The sequence below is a fragment of the Oryctolagus cuniculus genome, chromosome 5 (genome assembly GCF_051225735.1).
Source record: "Oryctolagus cuniculus isolate XC-2025 breed Fujian yellow rabbit chromosome 5, ASM5122573v1, whole genome shotgun sequence".
In the NCBI taxonomy this organism is placed as follows: domain Eukaryota; kingdom Metazoa; phylum Chordata; class Mammalia; order Lagomorpha; family Leporidae; genus Oryctolagus; species Oryctolagus cuniculus.
Window position 1 is genome coordinate 62430752 of NC_142871.1, and position 18446 is coordinate 62449197.

Here is an 18446-nt window from a genome sequence, read left to right on the forward strand (position 1 = left end):
ACTTCCAATCCAGCTCCCTGCTAATGGCCTGGGAAAGCAGTGGAAGATGGCCCAAGTGCTTGGGCCCCTGCACCCATGTGGGAGACCTGGAAGAAGCTCCTGGCTCCTGGCTTTGGATCAGCCCAGCCCTGGCTATTGCAGCCATTTGGGGAGTGAACCAGTGAATGGAAGATCTCTTTCTCTGCCTCTGCCTCTCTGCCTTTCAAATAAATAAGTAAATCTTTAAAATAAATAAATAAATTTGTATTCACATGATAAACAATTAAGTTCAACACTATTTCATATGTTGACAGTTATATGTATATTTTCATTTGTGAAGTATCCAAATATTTCCTTGTTTCCTTTTTTATTGGTTGTAGCAGTTCTTTTATAAATTCTGATATAAGATCTTTGTTAGATACATATTTTATGAATATTTTGTAGTGTGTGGTTTGTCTATTTTTCTTTATTTGAGAGGCTGGTGCACACACACACACACAGAGCAAGAGCGAGAGCGAGAGCAAGCGCACAGAGCTCCCATCCTCTGGGTCACTTCCCCAAAACTTGTGACAGCCGGGGAGAGAATCTAGGAGCCCAGAACTCAACCCGGGTTTCTCACATGGGTGGCCAGGACACACTACTTGAGCTGTCACTGCCTTCTGGGGTCCACGTTTGCAGGAAGCTGGAATCAGGAGCCAGAGCCAAGACTTGAGCCCAAGCATTCCAGTGTGGGACACAAGCATCCCGACCTGTGTTTTAACTCCTAAGCCAAGTTCCTGCCCATATTCATTTTCTTCATGGTGTCTTTTGGTGCACTGAATATTCTGATTTTGATTAAGACTAGTGTTTAATTATTTCCTTTTATGGCTATCAATTTCTGTGTTGTGCCCGAGTCATTTTTGGCTAGTCCTAGGATGTAAAGATTCCCTGCTTTGTAGTTTTAGCTTTTCTGTTTTATACCTATAATTCATCTAAAAATTATCTCTGTGTATTATGTGAAGTAGGGATCAAGGCTCATTTTTAAAGTGCAGAGGTCCAGTTTTCAAGTACAGTTTTGGAAATGCTTTCCTTTTCCCATGAAACTACCCTGGCACCTTTGTGGAGAACCAATAGACTGCATGTGTGGGCTCTATTTCTAGAACCCACTCCATTCCACTGGTTGACAAGACTCTATGTCAAAACATAGTGTCTACGTGACTGAAGCTTCATGTCCACATCCTCTCCAGCAGGTGCATTCATAGTCTAATGCTACACTAGAACAAATGACCACAAACTTAGCGACTTAGCACATCAGTAATGTACCCTCTTAAAGTTCTGGTGATCAGAAGTCTAAGGTGAGTGCCAAAGAACTAAAATCAAGAAGCTGTCAGGACTGGTTCCTTTTGGAGGCTCCAAAAAGGAATTAATGGGGCCAGCACTGTGGTGTAGTAGGTTAGGGCTCCTGCCTGTGGCACCAGCATCCCATATGGGTACCGGCTGGAAACCAGGCTGCTCCACTTCCAATCCAGCTCTCTGCTAATGGACTGGGAAAGCAGTAAAAGAAGGCCCAAGTGCTTGGGCCACTGCACCTACCTGGGAGACCCAGAAGAAGCTCCTGGCTCCTGGCTTCAGATCAGCCCAGCTCCAGCTGTTGCAGTCATTTGGGGAATGAACCAGTGGATGGAAGACCTTTGTGTCTCTCCCTCTCTCTAACTTTGCCTCTTAAATAAATAAATAAATCTTTTAAAACAGAATTCATAACCTGGCTCTTTTGGTTTCGAAAGGCTGCCAGCATTCCTTGGCTAATGGCTGCATCATCCCCATCTCTGCTTCTGTCAGATTACCTCCTCCGATTCTAATCCTGCCACTTCTCTCTTTCTGGGATCTTCAGATTCATGCCACCAAGCAATCCAGCACATTCTCCTGTCTCAGGATCCTTAGTGCAGCTGCAAGATGTCTTTTGTCCTAGAAGGTGACATTCATGGGTTCCAGGGATGAGGACTCATACATCTTTGGGGCCACTGTTCAGTTGACCACAGGTTAAATCCTTTGTTCGCATTCATGAATGTTTGGATGTTTTAGGTCTTAAAAAAATGGAAGAATTGACAACTTAAAATATGAAATCATCAAAATATGGAAATCTGGTACAACTCTCCATTCCCTTATGGGTCCCCTAATTTCCTTTTGAAGTTTTCAGTGTACAGGTTTTACATTCATGTAGAGGTCTTTTGTTAAAATTATTCCTAATATTTTGTAATTTATTGCTATTATAAATGAAAAAATTTTTAATTTTATTTTCTAACTGGTTTCTGTTGGCATACAGAAATAGAAATGAGGGGCCAGGACTGTGGCACAGCAGGTTAAGCCACCATCTGCAGCCCCGGCATGGGTGTTTGTTCAATTCCCAGCTGTTCCACGCTGGATCCAGCTCTCTGCTAATGCCCCTGAGAAAGCAGCAGAAGATGGCCCAAGTGCTTGGGGCCCTGCACCCATGTGGGAGACATGGAGGAAGCTCCAGGCTCCTGGTTTTAGACTGGCCCAGCTCTGGCCATTGCAGCCATCTGAGGAGTGATCCGGCAGATGGAAGACTGATCCCTTTCTCTCTCTCTCCCTCTCCCTCTCTGTCTATAACTCTGCCTTTCAAATAAAATAAGTAAATCTTTAAGAAAAAGAAAGATAGCAATGATCTCTATTTGTAGGGTTTGTATCTTGAGACCTTGTTAAACTCCTTGGTAGCTTTATATTTTCACTATTATTTTTGCTAGCTCCTTGGTTCTATCTATTTAAGACAATCACGATAACCATAAACAGAGACAGTTTTACTGGTTTTTCTAATATGTATAAATTTTACTTTGTTTTCCTGCTTTACAACAATTACAGGGGCCAGCAATGCGGTATAGTAGGTAAAGCCTCCACCTGCGGCGCTAGCATCCCAGAAGAAGCTCCTGGCTCCTGGCTTCAGATTGGCACAGACTTATTTATTTATTTGAAAGGCAGAGTTACACAGAGAGAAGGAGAGGCAGAGAGAGAGAGAGGTCTTCCATCTGCTGGTTCACTCCCCAATTGGCTGCAATGGCTGGAGCTGTGCTGATCCGAAGCCAGAAGCCAGGAGCTTCTTCCAGGCCTCCCATGCAGGTGCAGGGACCCAAGCATTTGGATCATCTTCTACTGCTATCCCAGGCCATAGCAGAGAGCTAGATTGGAAATGGAGCAGCCAGGACTTGAACCGGTGCGCGTATGAGATGCTGGCACTGCAAACGGTGGCTTTACCTGCTATGCCACAGTGCAGCCCCTACCACTGACCTTTAAAAAAAATGGTTTGTTTATTTATTTATTTATTTATTTGAAAAGCAGAGCAACAGAGGAAGAGAGAAAGAATGAATGAGAGAGAGAGATCTGACATCCAGTGGTTCACTCCCCAAATGACAACAGCCAGGGCTGAGTCAAGCCAACTTTGTCTATCACATAGGTAGCAGGGGCCCAAGTAGTTGGACCAACTTCCACTGCTTCTCAGGTGCTCTAGCGGGAGGCTGGGTTAGCAGCAGAGCAGCTGGGACTTTAACCGGCACTCAGATATGGGAATGCCAGTGTTGCAAGGAGTGGCTCAACCCACTGGGCCACAGTACTGGCTCCAGAATGCGATTGTGTTTTGTTTTCGCTTTTCAGTTCATTAAAGATGTTATTCCATTGTCTTCTGGCTTCTACTGCTTCCTCTTAGAAGATGTCATCTATATTATTGTTCCCCTGTATGAAACGTGTTGTTTTACTCCAGAAGCTTCCAAAACCTTTCTCTTCCTAGTTGGGTTATAGCAGTTTTGTCTCATGCATTTAGCTGTGGTTGTCTATGCCTTTATCCCACTTAGAGTTTGTTCAGTTTCCTGGATCTGTAAAATGATGTTGCTGTCTAAATTGGGCAGTTTCTTTACTTTTGCTTCTTAATTTGTTTTCTACTTCTTTTTTTTTTTTTTTTTTTTTTTTTTTTTTTTTTTTTTGACAGGCAGAGTGGACAGTGAGAGAGAGAGACAGAGAGAAAGGTCTTCCTTTGCCGTTGGTTCACCCTCCAATGGCCGCCGCTGCAGCCGGCGCACCGCGCTGATCCGATGGCAGGAGCCAGGAGCCAGGTGCTTTTCCTGGTCTCCCATGGGGTGCAGGGCCCAAGCACCTGGGCCATCCTCCACTGCACTCCCTGGCCATAGCAGAGAGCTGGCCTGGAAGAGGGGCAACCGGGACAGAATCCGGCGCCCCGACCGGGACTAGAACCCGGTGTGCCGGCGCCGCAAGGTGGAGGATTAGCCTATTGAGCCACGGCGCCGGCTTCTACTTCATTCTTTTTTATCTTGAATTTCAATTAAACAAATGTTAAAGTGCTTCACATTATGCTACAAGTCTGTGGAGCTGTTTATTTTTCTTTTCTCTGTTCTGCAATTTTTCTTTTCTGTTCTCTACATTAGATTTCTATTGAACCAGCTCCAAGTTATTGACTGTTTTTTTCCTGTTAATGCCAATCCACTGTTCAGCCTGTTGAATGAATTTAATTTTCAGTTTCTTTGTTTTTGTGCTTAAGAATTTTCATTTATTTTATTTTTATAGTTTATTTCCCTGCTGAGCTTACTACGTATCTATTTTTCTTTTGGTCTTTGAACATAGTTGTAATAGGTACTATTTTTTTTTTTTTTTTTGACAGGCAGAGTGGATAGTGAGAGAGAGAAAGAGAGACAGAGAGAAAGGTCTTCCCTTTCCATTGGTTCACCCCCCAGTGGCCACTGCGGCTGGAGCACTGTGGGCGGCGCACCTTGCTGATCCAAAGCCTGGAGCCAGGTGCTTCTCCTGGTCTCCCATGCTGGTGCAGGGCCCAAGGACTTGGGCCATCCTCCACTGCACTCCCGGGCCACAGCAGAGAGCTGGCCTGGAAGAGGGGCAACTGGGACAGAATCCGGCGCCCTGACCGGGACTAGAACCCGGGGTGCCGGCACCGCAGGTGGAGGATTAGCCTAGTGAGCCGCAGCGCAGGCCGTAATAGGTACTATTAAAACATTGGATTCTTCTCAGCACCAGAATTTATTACCTTTTCCCTGTTAGGTACAGATCATATTTTCCTCTTTTATATCTGGTAATTTTTTATAATTGCAAGCTAGACACGACAAACGTGGGAACCTGTTATTTTGAAGAGTGATTTTCATTTTAGAAGATAGTTAACACAACTGGACTTCAGATGAAAAGTGTGTGTTTCCTGTAGTGTGCTTTTTTTTTTTTTTTTTTAAAGATTTGTTTATTAGAAAGGCAGAGTTACAGAGAGGCAGAGGCAGAGAGAGAGGGAGGGAGAGAGAGAGGTCTTCCATTTGTTGGTTCACTCTCCACATGACCGTAAAGGCCAGAATTGTGTCAATCTGAGGTCAGGAGCCAGGAGCTTCTTCCTGATCTCCCACATGGGTGCAGGGGCCCAAGGACTTGGGCCATTTCCCACTGCTTTCCCAGGCCACAGCAGAGAGCTGGATCGGAAGTGGAGCAGCTGAGACTTGAACCGGTGCCCATATGGGATGGCAGCACTGCAGGCAGTGGCCTTATCCGCTACACCACAGCGCCGGCCCTGGTATTTTGGTTTTTAACAGCCTAAATTTAAATTCCAGCTGCTGTTTCTCACCAGGACCGTGGGGCCTCCTCACGCGTGCATTATACAATGGTCAGCTTCAGATTTCATCCTACTACATAGATGGGGTATTCACCATTTCTGGGTCTCCTTTCCCTCCCTCCCTAAATCTCCCCTCCCCCAACTCTGCCCAGCAAGTCCATGCATATCTGCTGTCCCTAAGCTGAACACAGATTGAGAAGTTATTTACAGTAAAACTCTGCTGCAAAACAGCAAATCTTGCCAGAGTCGATTCCTGTCTAGTTTCTAACAGATTTTGCTTCATTTTAGTGCTTTCTAACAGTAATCTTTATCATCTCCCCCCAGGTATCATAATTGTAATTTGAGAGAATTTGACCAAAGCACCCTGTCACTACTGGCTAGTATTTCCAAGGCTGTTAAAAATAATGACTTTGGGCTGGCGCCGTGGCTCACTTGGCTAATCCTCCGCCTGTGGTACTGGCACCCTGGGTTCTAGTCCCAGCTGGGGCGCCAGATTCTGTCCCGGTTGCTTCTCTTCCAGTCCAGCTCCCTGCTGAGGCCAGGGAGTGCAGTGGAGGATGGCCCAAGTGCTTGGCCCCTGCACCCGCATGGGAGACCAGGAGGAAGCTCCTGGCTCCTGGCTTCAGATCAGCACAGTGCTCCGGCCACAGCGTGCCGGCCATAGCAGCCATTTGGGGGGTGAACTAATGGAAAGGGAAGACCTTTCTGTCTCTCACTGTCTAACTCTGCCTATCAAAAAATAAAATAAATAAAAAATAAAAAAGATTGACTTTGTTTATTGAGAAGCTCAAAGTTACCCAAATGCTTACATGTGGAACCCAGATGCACACAGGACAAAATAAAGTGTCATTTAGACCCCAGGTTAAAATCAAAACAACAACAAAAAAACACAGGGTAAGCATTTGGCCTAGTAGTTAAGATGCCTGCATCCCATATCAGAGTGCCTGGGTTCAAATCCTGCCTCTGCTCCCCATTCCAGCTTCCTGCTAATGCACCTGGGGAGGCAGCAGCTTATGGCTCAAACAGAGGGGTCCCTGCCACCCATGTGAGAGACCCAGCGTGAGTTCCCACATCCAGACTTCAGCCTGGCCCAGCCCCAGCTGTGGTGGGCATTTAGGGCAGAGGAGGTCTCTCTGTCTCTGTGGCTGCCTCTCAAATAAATATATATATATTTTTGACAGAGTGGACAGTGAGAGAGAGAGAGAAAGGTCTTCCTTTGCCGTTGGTTCACCCTCCAATAGCTGCCATGGCTAGCGCGCTGCGGCCGGCACACCGCGCTCATCCGAAGGCAGGAGCCAGGTGCTTCTCCTGGTCTCCCATGGGGTGCAGGGCCCAAGGACCTGGGCCATCCTCCACTGCACTCCCTGGCCACAGCAGAGAGCTGGCCTGGAAGAGGGGCAACCGGGACAGAATCCGGCGCCCCGACCAGGACTAGAACCCGGTGTGCCGGCGCCGCTAGGCAGAGGATTAGCCTATTGATCCAAGGCACCGGCCATAAATATCTTCTAAAATATATACAGAATCTATATCCTCACAGGGAGCTTTCCCTTGATGGTTGCTGCCGTAGCTCTGCCCTTATTGACAAGGTGATGTAGGACAACGCAGTCTGGGGCAGGTGGCTGGGCTCTCCTGAGTGGTGGGCGGTGAGCATTCCACACCTAACTTCTCCGCAGAAGCAGCCTGCCAGTGGGCGGACACCTTCATGATGATACAACACTAAAGAAAAGACCTATGAGGGAGGGGGACCGTGGAGTGATACCTGAGTGGGCACCAGATGCTACCCAGAAACACAGCAACTGCACTCAGGATGGGAAGAAAAGTGCTTTTAAGGATGTATGGTTCCAAGCACCGCACGAGTTGCTAGACTTGACAAGGGAGTGAGGGATGGAGAAGAAAGAAATGGTCCCAAGTGCCTACTGTTGTCAACGTCAAACATCCTCAGGTATGCTCCATCACTATTCCCCTTTTATCAACTGAAGATTGAGGCTCAGAGAGAAAACTGGCTTACGTAACTCTGGTTATGTCTCCCATACCACTAGGGCCATGGCTGTATGCTTTTCGAGGTTAGAGGTCAAGTTGCTAAATCCCTTGCCTTCAATGGATGACGAGGTGGGTACTAAAGGGATTCTAGCAACACAGAGAGTGCCACTGTTTAAAACCTCCAACTCGGATGGCCCAAGTCCTTGGGCCTTGCACCCCATGGGAGACCAGGAGAAGCACCTGGCTCCTGCCTTCGGATCAGCACAGTGAGCTGGCCGCAGCGCACCGGCCGCGGCAGCCATTGGAGGGTGAACCAACGGCAAAAGGAAGACCTTTCTCTCTGTCTCTCTCTCTCTCACTGTCCACTCTGTCAAAAAAAAAAAAAAAAAAAAAAAAAAAAAAGAATACATTCAAGATTATTTTGCGCCATGGGACTTTGCCCTGGTCTCTGTGGTAAGCAGCCTTGCTACCACCAACACTGCTGAAAATGCCATATGGGATGCTAGCATGGAGGATGAGTTCTAGAATGTTCAGTTGACTCAAGAAGAGAATGGCTTTGGCTTAACTGAGGGTTCCCTTGCTGTCCTCTGGTTTTAGGCACGTGTGGCCCACCATGGCAGGCACCAGACTAGCTAACCCTAACTAAAGAGAGCCATGGAGACATGGGGTGCAGTTTCTGGCACACAGGCACTAGGGAAGTAGGTTTGGGTCTTAAGCTCACAGTGGGATCTGCCATCAGCTACATTCCCTTCTTTGCCCTGGCCACCAGGACATTCAGAGCCTTGCCTGGAGACTCAAGACTTGCCGGCATCCCCTGCTGCACACTGGCTTTTCCTGCCTTTACCTTACTATTTCACCCATCTTTTTCTGTTGCCTTGTCTCTTGGTTTGTTTTTGGATCATATGGTTTTTGGATTATATAGTGTGTGTTAGTATAATGCCAACTCAACTCCCTTGGGGAATAAGGTGAGGGAAATAAGTAAGGCTTCTTTAGATGGTCTTCTAATAGCCTGAGCATGCATCTTTATCTGGCACGAAGAACTGGAACCGTTCAGTATCCTTTGTCAAATGAATTATGGGTTCAGTCACGAGCCTTGCTTTTAAATAGGAAAACAATTTTTCAATGTGCCTGGTGGTATCCTGCCCATCTCAAAGCTGAGTCTAATTGGCCATTTTTGGATTTTGTCTTTCTAGACCAGATTGCTCTACCAGCCTTTTAAAATGCTGATTTATTTGCATCAACTAGATGCTAGTTTTATGAAAGCTAAAGTTAGAAAAAAAAGATACACATTGCAGAACTATTATACTTTGCTTTGCCAAAATAATGAAAGTTTTGTCCTAAAAGTTTATTCAACAGTAGACTTATTTGGTAAGTTACGCTTGAGAGCTTATTCGTGCCAACAATTCCCAAGAGTGTTTGGGCACAAATCTCTTGATAATATCATATAAAAAATACTTGCATTTTTTTTGTGACCCATTATCAATCCACATATGTTGGTGAGCTGCTGACTATGTTTGAGCTATTATTCTCGGGACTCCAGGGGTTGCAAAGATAAGCAATCCCAATTCTTTCCCCTTAAGAGCCTGCAATGTAGGAGTTGGAAGGTGGTATGTAGGGGGAGGTGGACAAGAAGGGAAGTGAATACACGAAGAGTATCGCAAGCCAAAACCAGAGAGATCTCGGGGAGACGGATGAGCACTGTGGAAGCAGAGAGAAGACGGTGTGCTCTGAGGGCTGACATTGGAGGCGGCTTCTCAGACACAGCAGCATCCGAGAAGGTGGCTGTCACTGCCCTACAAAGAACAGAAACAGAACAGCAAGAGCGAGCCTCAGCGATCCTCAGCTTCTCACAGAGCCCGTTTGTTCTCAGTTTAGCAGGCAGGAGTCGCTGAGGAATTTGCTACTGGAGAACGACGTGCTTAATCCGACAGCAAAGAACTCATTATTTGATTTAGACGCCACGTTAGTTCCGGATTAGGATTTTACGTGATTTATGCCAAAACCATAAAAAAAATTTTTTTAAAAAAAGAGAAGTGGAATGAAAAGCAGGCGTCCCAAGTTCTACTCCTACAAACTGAGAATGAACTGCTCTAATCTTGAGCCATCAAGGCCTTGTTTTGATTCTATAAGGCACAAAAATAACTTGAATCACGGAGCGAAGGAAGCAGAAGCCAAATAGCATGTTTGGGAGGACAGTTCATTCCCCATAGCTCAGTCGTGCGACTTTTTAACCTCCCTGCTTTTGTGTGGGTTGCCCGGGTCAACCTCCCGGTGGGACACTGACGCTGTCATAGTTTTGTGACACCACAAGCTTCCCGGTGCCCTGCTGGCTTTTCCCTCTGATCCCCAGCTTTCCCGACACTACCAAATTTGGGAGCAGCCCTGAAATTCAGCTGCTCCCACCACTGCTGGAGGAACAGTGTGTCTCTCATCCTCTCTGGGATTCCTACTCTGCAGGCAAACCTGCTGCTCTAGGGATGGTACTGAAGCTGTATCCTAGGTGCCCAAGATGCCCACGGTGCCAAGAAGCCCTCTGTGGGCAGAAGGATGATTTCAAGAGTAGCTTTCAGGGCTGGCACTGCATTCTCAGGGGTAAAAAGAATGTGGGGAGGGGAGTGGGGTTGGGGTAGGAAAGAAGGTCAGGAAGTTGGGCACCCAGAGACCACTAAATAAAGATCTAAAGCGTGCTCACTGCAGGCTGATGTGTGCATCTAGCAGTGTCAGGGTCAAGGGCAGGCAGGTGATGAATTTGTCTGCAGATAAGGAGGTGCGTGTGCAAGGCTGGAAGGGAAGAGGCAGGAGTTCTCCCTCTCGTTGGCTTTTGGGGGACCAGGCTCCCATCTGCTGGGCTACTTTTCTTGGAGGAAGCAGAAAACTGAAACGCTCTGGCTCCCACCCCCACAGTTCCCTAAAGGGCACAAGGTCACCCTGGCCTGGGACAAGTCCAGAAACACCTACTGGCCCAGACCTCACTCTGACCTCACCTCTCCCTTCTGAGTCCTAAAACTGCTTCCCTGGAAGAACAAGCGTTTCATCCCAGTTAAGGGGGTGGAGGCAGAGGACTCACTGACCAGAGATCAGTATTTGAAACATTATTACAGGCACTCAGAATAAGCAAAACCTGGCCATGCCCCGAGGGCAGGTGCTGCCCAGGCACAGGGTCAAAGTCCAGATGAGGATTCTTAGGGAGCACTCCGTAGCCCCCCTGTAGATGCAGAGGACACTGCTCTCCTGTGGACTCCAGCTCTGCCGCCTCACGCCAGCAGCCACAGGCTTCCCAGAAAACGTCCCCTTACTTGTCATCGTGTCTGTCCCTGGGAAGGAGGGTCTTACCGCTGTCTCCCCGGATCTGAGGCGTTTCCCTGTTCGCGGGTTCCGTTATTCGCAGTCAGCTGGGGTCTGAAAATGATAAATTGCAGAATCCACAGTTCGCAGGTTTTTAATTGTGCGCCGTCCTGGTGCGCGCTGCCAGGCACGTGAGTCATCCCTTTGAGCAGCTTCTCCTGGCTGTATACGCCGCCTGCTCGCTGGCCACTCCACAGCCTTCACAGCTCTCAGACTGCCTGTCCTGGTACTGCAGTGGCCACATCCAAGGAACCCCTGTTTCACTTACTGATGGCCCAAAGCACAGGAGTAGTGATGCTGGCAGCTCAGACACGCCAGGGAGAAGCCGTGAAGAGTGCTTCTTTTCAGTGAGGAGAAAGTTCTCCAGTTAGTAAGAAAAAACAAACCATGCGCAAAGGCTGCTAAGATCCACAGTAGATTATTGTTCTTCATCTCTTACTGTGCTTGACTGACAGGTTTAACTGATCATGGGCATGTGTGTATCAGACAGAACAAAGTCCGGTGCTATGTTCAGTGCAGGGCTGGGGCTCCTGGAAGGTATCCTCCGTGGGAAAGGGCATCTACCACGCGTGTTCTGCTCTTTCTGTAGCAGGGAAGGCCTTGCCTAAAGCAAGGGGCCAGTGCTGTGGCACAACAGGTTAACCCTCTGCCTGTGGTGCCGGCACCCCATATGGGCATCAGTTCTAGTCCCAGTTGCTCCTCTTCCGATCCAGCTCTCTGCTATGGCCTGAGAAAGCAGAAGGTGGCCCTAATCCTTGGGCCCCTGCACCCACGTGGGAGACCTGAAAGAAGCTCCTGGCTCCCACCTGGCTTCAGATGGGTGCAGCTGTGGCCATTGTGGCCATTTGAGGAATGAACCAGCAGATGGAAGACCTCTCTCTGCCTCTCCCACTCACTGTCTGTAACTCTGTAACTTTACCTCTCAAATAATTAAATAAAAACAAAGCCACAGCACTGACAAGTACAAAGACCGGTGCAGCCAGGCCTGGGGGTTGGCCCACGGTGGTGGTGGGGGGGAGGGTGGGGGTCCACCCCTCCCCCACACTGTGTGCACATGGCCTCTAGCAGTCCACACGCGCCACCCCCCAGGTGCCCTGGCACAGGCAGAAGACTTTGCTATGGTTCAGGCTTCCAGCTGCTTTTCAGAAAGCGCCCCTCTGCCAACTGGAGACCAATGAGGATGAAGAAAGGGACTTCCTGAGCTGCAGCGCCCCCCCCTCAACACCGCCCCCCTCCCCCGCCCGGCGGCAGCCACCGCCTCTCAGAAGGGCTATAGGAAGAAGAATGGCTTCTCGGCCCAGAGTGTGACTCAGACCCTCAGACACGACAACCTCCTCCCCTCTCAGAGCCCTGGAAACCACCTCCGCGATCCTGTCTCTGTTTTCTCTATGTGGGATGCAAACGGCTGCCTGTAATTGGCAGAATGGAAGGTTCCAGCAACTCTCACAGCGCCCGGCTCCTCTGTGGTCTCCGCCTTGGTCTCTAGTCCATTTCCCTAAGGACACATACACACACACACACACACACACACACACACGCTTAGCCTGCAGAGCCTCAGGTCCCGCCCCTGACCCAGGGACCGGAAGTTGCGGGGCGAGGCCCGGGAATCTGAGTTTCAGCAAGCCAACATGGGCGGCCTCAAGGCAGCTAAAGATTGAGACGCACTCACTGTGGGAACCAGAACGGAGGAGGTCCCTGCTCTTCTCCTTAGCTGCTTCATGGTAGAGCCAGATCTCACGCTAGAGCCTTGCCACGTTCCGCACGGCTGTCGGGGTGAACACAGCGTCTGGTCAGCTCTGGACCGTCCTCTCCCAGTCGCTCCTGGGGCCTCGAGCTTTCCCTGTCCACACTCACCCACCTGCCATCCCTTTGGGCTCCTGTTTAGGAGGCCAACTTATCACTGTTATGTCTCTCTGTTCTCATCTCAGGCAGCATGCTTCGTTTATTTAAGATTTTATTTATTTGAAAAGCAGAGAGTTACAGGGAGAGGCAGAGACAGAGGAGAGAGGTCTTCCATCCGCTGCTTCACTCCCCAAATGGCCACAACGGCCAGAGCTGGGCCAGGCCAAAGCCAGGAACCAGGAGCTTCTTCTGGGTCTCCCACCCAGGTGCAGGGGCCCAAGCACTTGGGCCATCTTCCACTGCTTTCCCAGGCCATAGCAGAGAGCTGCATCGGAAGTGGAGCAGCCAGGAATTGAACCAGCACCCACGTGGGATGCCGGTGTCGCAGAAGGAGACAGCCCACTGCACCATGGCGCCAACCCCAGCAGGCTTCATTTAAATAAGCACACAAAACTGTCGTGCAGAAGGATGTTCTGAAAATGATTCATGGGCTTTACTTTTTATTTTTTTTTAATGTCTGACTGGAGCCAAGGATTAGGGTTATTTCACAAAGAATGAAACAGAAAAAAAAAAAAAAAAAAAAAAAGCGCTAGCATTCAGTTTCCAGTATCCACAACAAGATTTGAAACAAAACAGCATACTCGAAAGTCAAGCCTTAAAAACAATTGTCGTTTGCCTCTAAAAAGCCAGCTCCTGGGGGCCGGCACTGAGGGGTAGCAGCTAAGGCCTGCGGTGCCAGCATCCCATATGGGTGCCAGTTTGAGTCCTGGCTGCTCCACTTCCAATCCAGCTCTCTGCTATGGCCTGGGAAAGCAGTGGAAGATGGCCCCAGTCCTTGGGCCCCTGCACCCATGTGGGAGACCTGGAAGCTCCTGGCTCCTGCTTAGGATCGGCGCAGCTCTGGCTGTTGCAGCCATTTGGGGAGTGAATCAGCAGATAGAAGACCTCTCTCTGTGTGTCTCTCTCCCTCTCCCTCTCTCTCTCTCCGTAACTCTGCCTTTCAGATAATAAATAAACCTTAAAAAAAAAAAAAAAAAAAAAAAACCAGCTCCCGTGGAGTGGATGAAGAGCCACGTGTGGTTGCATACCACATCGAGAACTTTGGCATAATGGAAACTGCAGGTAGATAGGAGCAGGGTTTTATTTTGCTTGAATCCCATCCCTGGGACCTGGAAGAACAATCGGAAGTGGAAGGCAGGCTGGCAGCTCTGGCCTCCGGCCTCCACCCACTGCTCACGGCTCTTGACCTACAGGCTGAGGTTGGTAGGTCATTTTGAATGTTACGCTGAGAGTGGCAGGCCTGAGCCACACGCCGCACCTGGGCTTTTGAAGGGAACTGCTGGGGAGGCCCAAACAGGGCGGCCCTGCCTCACTAGTGGGAGAGAGAGGGGCCCCAGTTTGCACTCATGGGCATCCTCTTGCTCCCAGGGGCCAGGAGACTTGCCAGGGCTGACAGGTGGCTGGAGCAAAACAGCCCCACGGCCAAGGCCATGGCGGGCAGCCTGGGCCTGGGCTGGAGGGACAGAGTGGCAGGAACTCAGACTCACAGGTCTGTGATGAGTGACAGCGGCCGGGGGAGGCTGCACGCACAGGGAGGGCCGGCAGGTCCTCTAGCAGGCTGGCAAGGACCACACCAGAAGTGCACAGACAGCTGGGACCTGCTGAACACCCAGCAGGCCCAATCCCAGCGTGGGGGTCGCCAACAGTGTCGACACACGGAGACCAGCAGGAAGCCGGGAGCCCCTTCCCACCTCAACCAAACCAACCTTCTGCCCCTACCCCATCCACACCACACCTCCCCCACACCAGATTCCTTCTAAGAGAGGGGCAGAGGAAAGAGGGGACGGATCTGAGGCCGATGCTGTGGTGTAGCAGGCTAATCCTCCAGCTGTGGCGCCACTGGCATCCCGTATGGGCGCTGGATCGAGTCCCGGCTACTCCACTTCCAATCCAGCTCTCTGCTATGGCCTGGGAAAGCAAAGGATGGCCCAAGTCCCTGGGCCCTTGGGCCTCTGCACCTGTGTGGGAGACCCAGAAGAAGCTCCTGGCTCCTGGCTTTGTATCTTCACAGCCATATGGGGAGTGAACCAGTGGATGGAAGTCCTCTCTCTCTCTGTCTTGCCCTCTCTCTTGTCTGTAACTCTACCTCTCAAATAAATGGATCTTTTAAAACATAAAGCAGGGGAGGAATCTTGAAGACTGAGTAATTCAACCACAGAGACAGAAGTTTCGCAGTATTTAAATCACAGTATCTGACTCAGTCTTTTATGGTCAAACTCAGTCTAGCTTATCAGTCTGGGTGTCTGACTCTCTCACAGGAGTGTGGAGCTGTTTTCTTTGTACGCCTAAGCGCAGGGAGTCAGAGAACCATGGGCCAAATGTGGTGTCCCCGTCCCTTTGACACTCCACGCCTCCCCAGAGGAGCAGGCTGACCCTAGGGGGACTGACTGGGTGCCAGACCTTCCTCGGTGCCATCTACATGGTCCAGGGAGGAGCTGGCCTCTTCTCAGGTTCCTGAAGCAACTCCATTGTGGGTTGGGTTTTCAACACCTGACCCGGCACTTGGGTCTGGCGAAAGCCATGGTAGAGGGTAGGGAGAAAGCCCCCTGCAAGAGGCACAAATTACTAAGGCCTGCAGATCTGGAGAGTTGGGGTGGGGGGGTGCCCAGAGCTCATCCTGTACCAGCGCCCCACTGGAACAAACCAGGAAAGCAAGTCAGACCACAGACTCAAGTTTTGAGCCCATGTATGGGGGTCTCCTGCCCTTCGTAGCTCTCGCCTAGGGGAGAAGGTCTTGTACGCGCAGAAGGCTCCCAGGAAGATGGATTCTGCTCACTGTTCACTGTCCCTCAGGCCAGCCCTGAGCCTGGGACCTCCTTCTAGTCCCAGTTTGTTTTGGTCTTTTCTTTCTTTTTTTCCAACCAAAACTTAAAAATGAACATTACAATGTTAATCAACCTTTCCCACTGCTTGGCCTCATCTCGGTTCCTTTGCCCTGTGTTCCTTAAACAAATCACACTGCTTGCCTATGGATCAATTGCCTATAAATCAAACCTTTTCCAGCCTTATTAAATCACACAGATTGAATAGATTGTTTTTGCCAAGTCAGCATTTTAGGCAAATATTGTTCCTTCTGGTCTACCAACTTTCCAGACAGGGTAGGGTTCTCCATGTGGGGGCTGTGGACCGGATTTCAGGCTGCAAGCTAAATTTAGCCCTCTCAGCTGGTTGTTATTCCAGCAACCGAGTGTGGGCTTGGCCAGCTGTATTTTAAGCTGAGCCCCAAATTTCCCTCCATTTGGCTTTGTTGTATTCTGCAGGATTTTGCTTCAGCGACCAAAAATATAAAGGGCTCTCTTGCGAATTTTTGAGTAGGTAAGCTCCACCAGTGTGAGGAAGAACGCAGCGCCCAGCACTGCCAGGGGAAGTCGTGATCCCAAGGGCCCTATCCAGCGAGGAGAAGACCGCTGTCTGGTCCCTGACTTCCTTTTCTGAAGGCAAGGCACAAAGAAAGGCCTTGATTGGCTAATTTGCACATTCAGATGGCTTTTGGCTAAAAAGCACTTCCACAATTTTCAAAACCCTGTGCTTAAGTACAAAACTGTACATATCGTATCTGACCATCTGTGTAGGAAAATGGAAAACACACATTGGGGCATGCAAATAATATTTCTGGAAACATTCAGAAGGGCCTGGTAATGCTGGTTGCCCCTGGAGAGAAAAAGCAAAGGCCACAGGGTCATGTTGGAATTTTTTCTTGTGTGTGCATGCATTATTTTCAGTTTTTATGCTTTCAAAATGTGTTACTAGGGTAGGCACTTGTATGTGAACATGTAAAACCAGGGCTTTAGTATTCCATGAGCATCACAGGAGTTTGTAAGGCAGCACCTTCGAAACTCAGAAACTGGAGAAGGCCAAGCAAAAAGTACAACTGTGAGAGCACATATATGTGTGGTCCCAGAGTATGCACATGTGTGACATGCACTGAAATGCTTCATATTTTGTAGCACATAATTGCCTTTGTGTATGTTTTAAAAATAGAGTACTGGGCTCAGCACTATGGCATAGCTGGTTAAGCCAACATCTGCAGCATCAGCATCCCATATGGGTGCTGGTTTGAGTCCCCACTGCTCCTCTTCTGATCCAGCTCCCTGCTAATGCTCCTGGGAAAGCAGCAGAAGATGGCCCAAGTCCTTGGGCCCCTGCACCCAGGTGGGAGAACTGAAAAAAGCTCCTGGCTCCTGGCTTCAGCCTGGTCCAGCCCTGGCCATTGTGGTCATTTGGGGAGTGAACCAGAGGATGGAAGGCTTCTCTCTCTGCCTCTGCCTCTCTGTAACTCTGCCTTTCAAATAAATAAAAAAGAAATCTTTTTTTTAAACAGAGTACTAAAAGGCAGGAAGCAAATATGCCAAAGTGTTAACAGTACTTAATTCTGCAGGGTGGGAATATGGGTAATCAATGTTATCATCTATATGTTTGTGTGGATTTAAAAGTTTCAGTCTCTCTCTTTTTTTTAAAGATTTATTTATTTATTTGAAAGTCAGAGTTACAGAGAGGGAGGAGAGGGAGGGAGGGAGGGAGGGCGGGAGGGAGGTCTTCCATCCAACAGTTCACTCCCCAAATGGCTACAATGGGCAGAGCTGTGCTAATCCGAAGCCAGGAGCCAGGAGCTTCTTCCTGGTCTCCCACATGGGTGCAGAGGCCCAAGGACTTGGGCCATCTTCTACTGCTTTCCCAGGCCATAGCAGAGAGCTGGATCGGAAGAGGAGCAGCCGGGTCTCGAACTGGCACCCATATGGGATGCTGGCACTTCAGGCCAGGGCGTTAACCCACTGCACCACAGCACTGGCCCTCAAAATTTCAGTCTCTTAAAAATAGTTCCTGACCCTGTGTTTTAAAAAGCAGTGGCGGGGCCAGCGCTGTGGTATAGTGGGTTAGGCCACCGCCTGCAGTGCCGGCATCCCATATGGGTGCCGGTTTTAGTCCTGGCTGTTCCACTTCCCATCCAGCTCTCTGCTGTAGCCTGGGAAAGCACTGGAAGACAGCTCAAGCCCTTTGGCCCCTGCACATGTGTGGGAGACCACAGCTTTGGATCAGCCCAGCTCTGGGCATTGCAGCTCTTAGGAGGTGAACCAGCAAATGGAAGACCTCCCTCTCCCTCTCCCTCTCCCTCTCCCTCTCCCTCTCCCTCTCCCTCTCCCTCTCCCTCTCCCTCTCCCTCTCCCTCTCCCTCTCCCTCTCCCTCTCCCTCTCCCTCTCCCTCTCCCTCTCTGCCTCTGCCTCTGCCTCTGCCTCTCTGTAACTCTGCCTTTCAACTAAATAAATACATCTTAAACAAACAAAAAAAGCAGTGGCTTATACAAGAAGGCTGTCAGTGAATCCACACAGGAGCTAGTCTCCATGTGTTAATATCCAATATCTTGGTAGAAGCACTCGGATTTCTTTTAATTTCCCCTTATTTGACATCATTCAGGGCAGCTCAGTACTCGCTAATGCCTCACCATTGAATAAGCTCAGCTCAGCTCATAGATGCTTACCACACTAGAGTCGTGGGCTCCCAGCGGGCCAGGCACTGGGCACAATGTAGTGGGAAATGAAGATCCTTTTTCTAAGACTTTTCTGAAGCAAGAAAACACATGGATGCTAAGCTGTAATAAATACTTTTCACGCTGCTGAGGGCTTCTGTCCTGCC

General features: G+C 49.3%; 1 long non-coding RNA gene across 6 annotated transcripts in view; it reads right to left on the reverse strand.

The window, feature by feature from the left end:
* The window catches only part of LOC138849624 (uncharacterized), a 116829-nt gene that overhangs the window by 13162 nt on the left and 85221 nt on the right, over positions 1-18446 (reverse strand). The window contains exons 3-4 of one of the 6 annotated variants that reach the window (XR_016234564.1): positions 10901-10966; positions 8908-9360 (exon numbers count right to left, since the gene is read on the reverse strand). The exons of 2 other annotated variants lie outside the window; for them this stretch is intronic. This is a non-coding gene — a long non-coding RNA (uncharacterized LOC138849624). Of the gene's footprint in view, positions 1-8907; positions 9361-10900; positions 10967-12581; positions 12678-18290; positions 18374-18446 lie in introns of those variants that run through there. 3 more of the 6 variants (XR_016234566.1, XR_016234565.1, XR_016234567.1) reach the window with 3 other exon arrangements.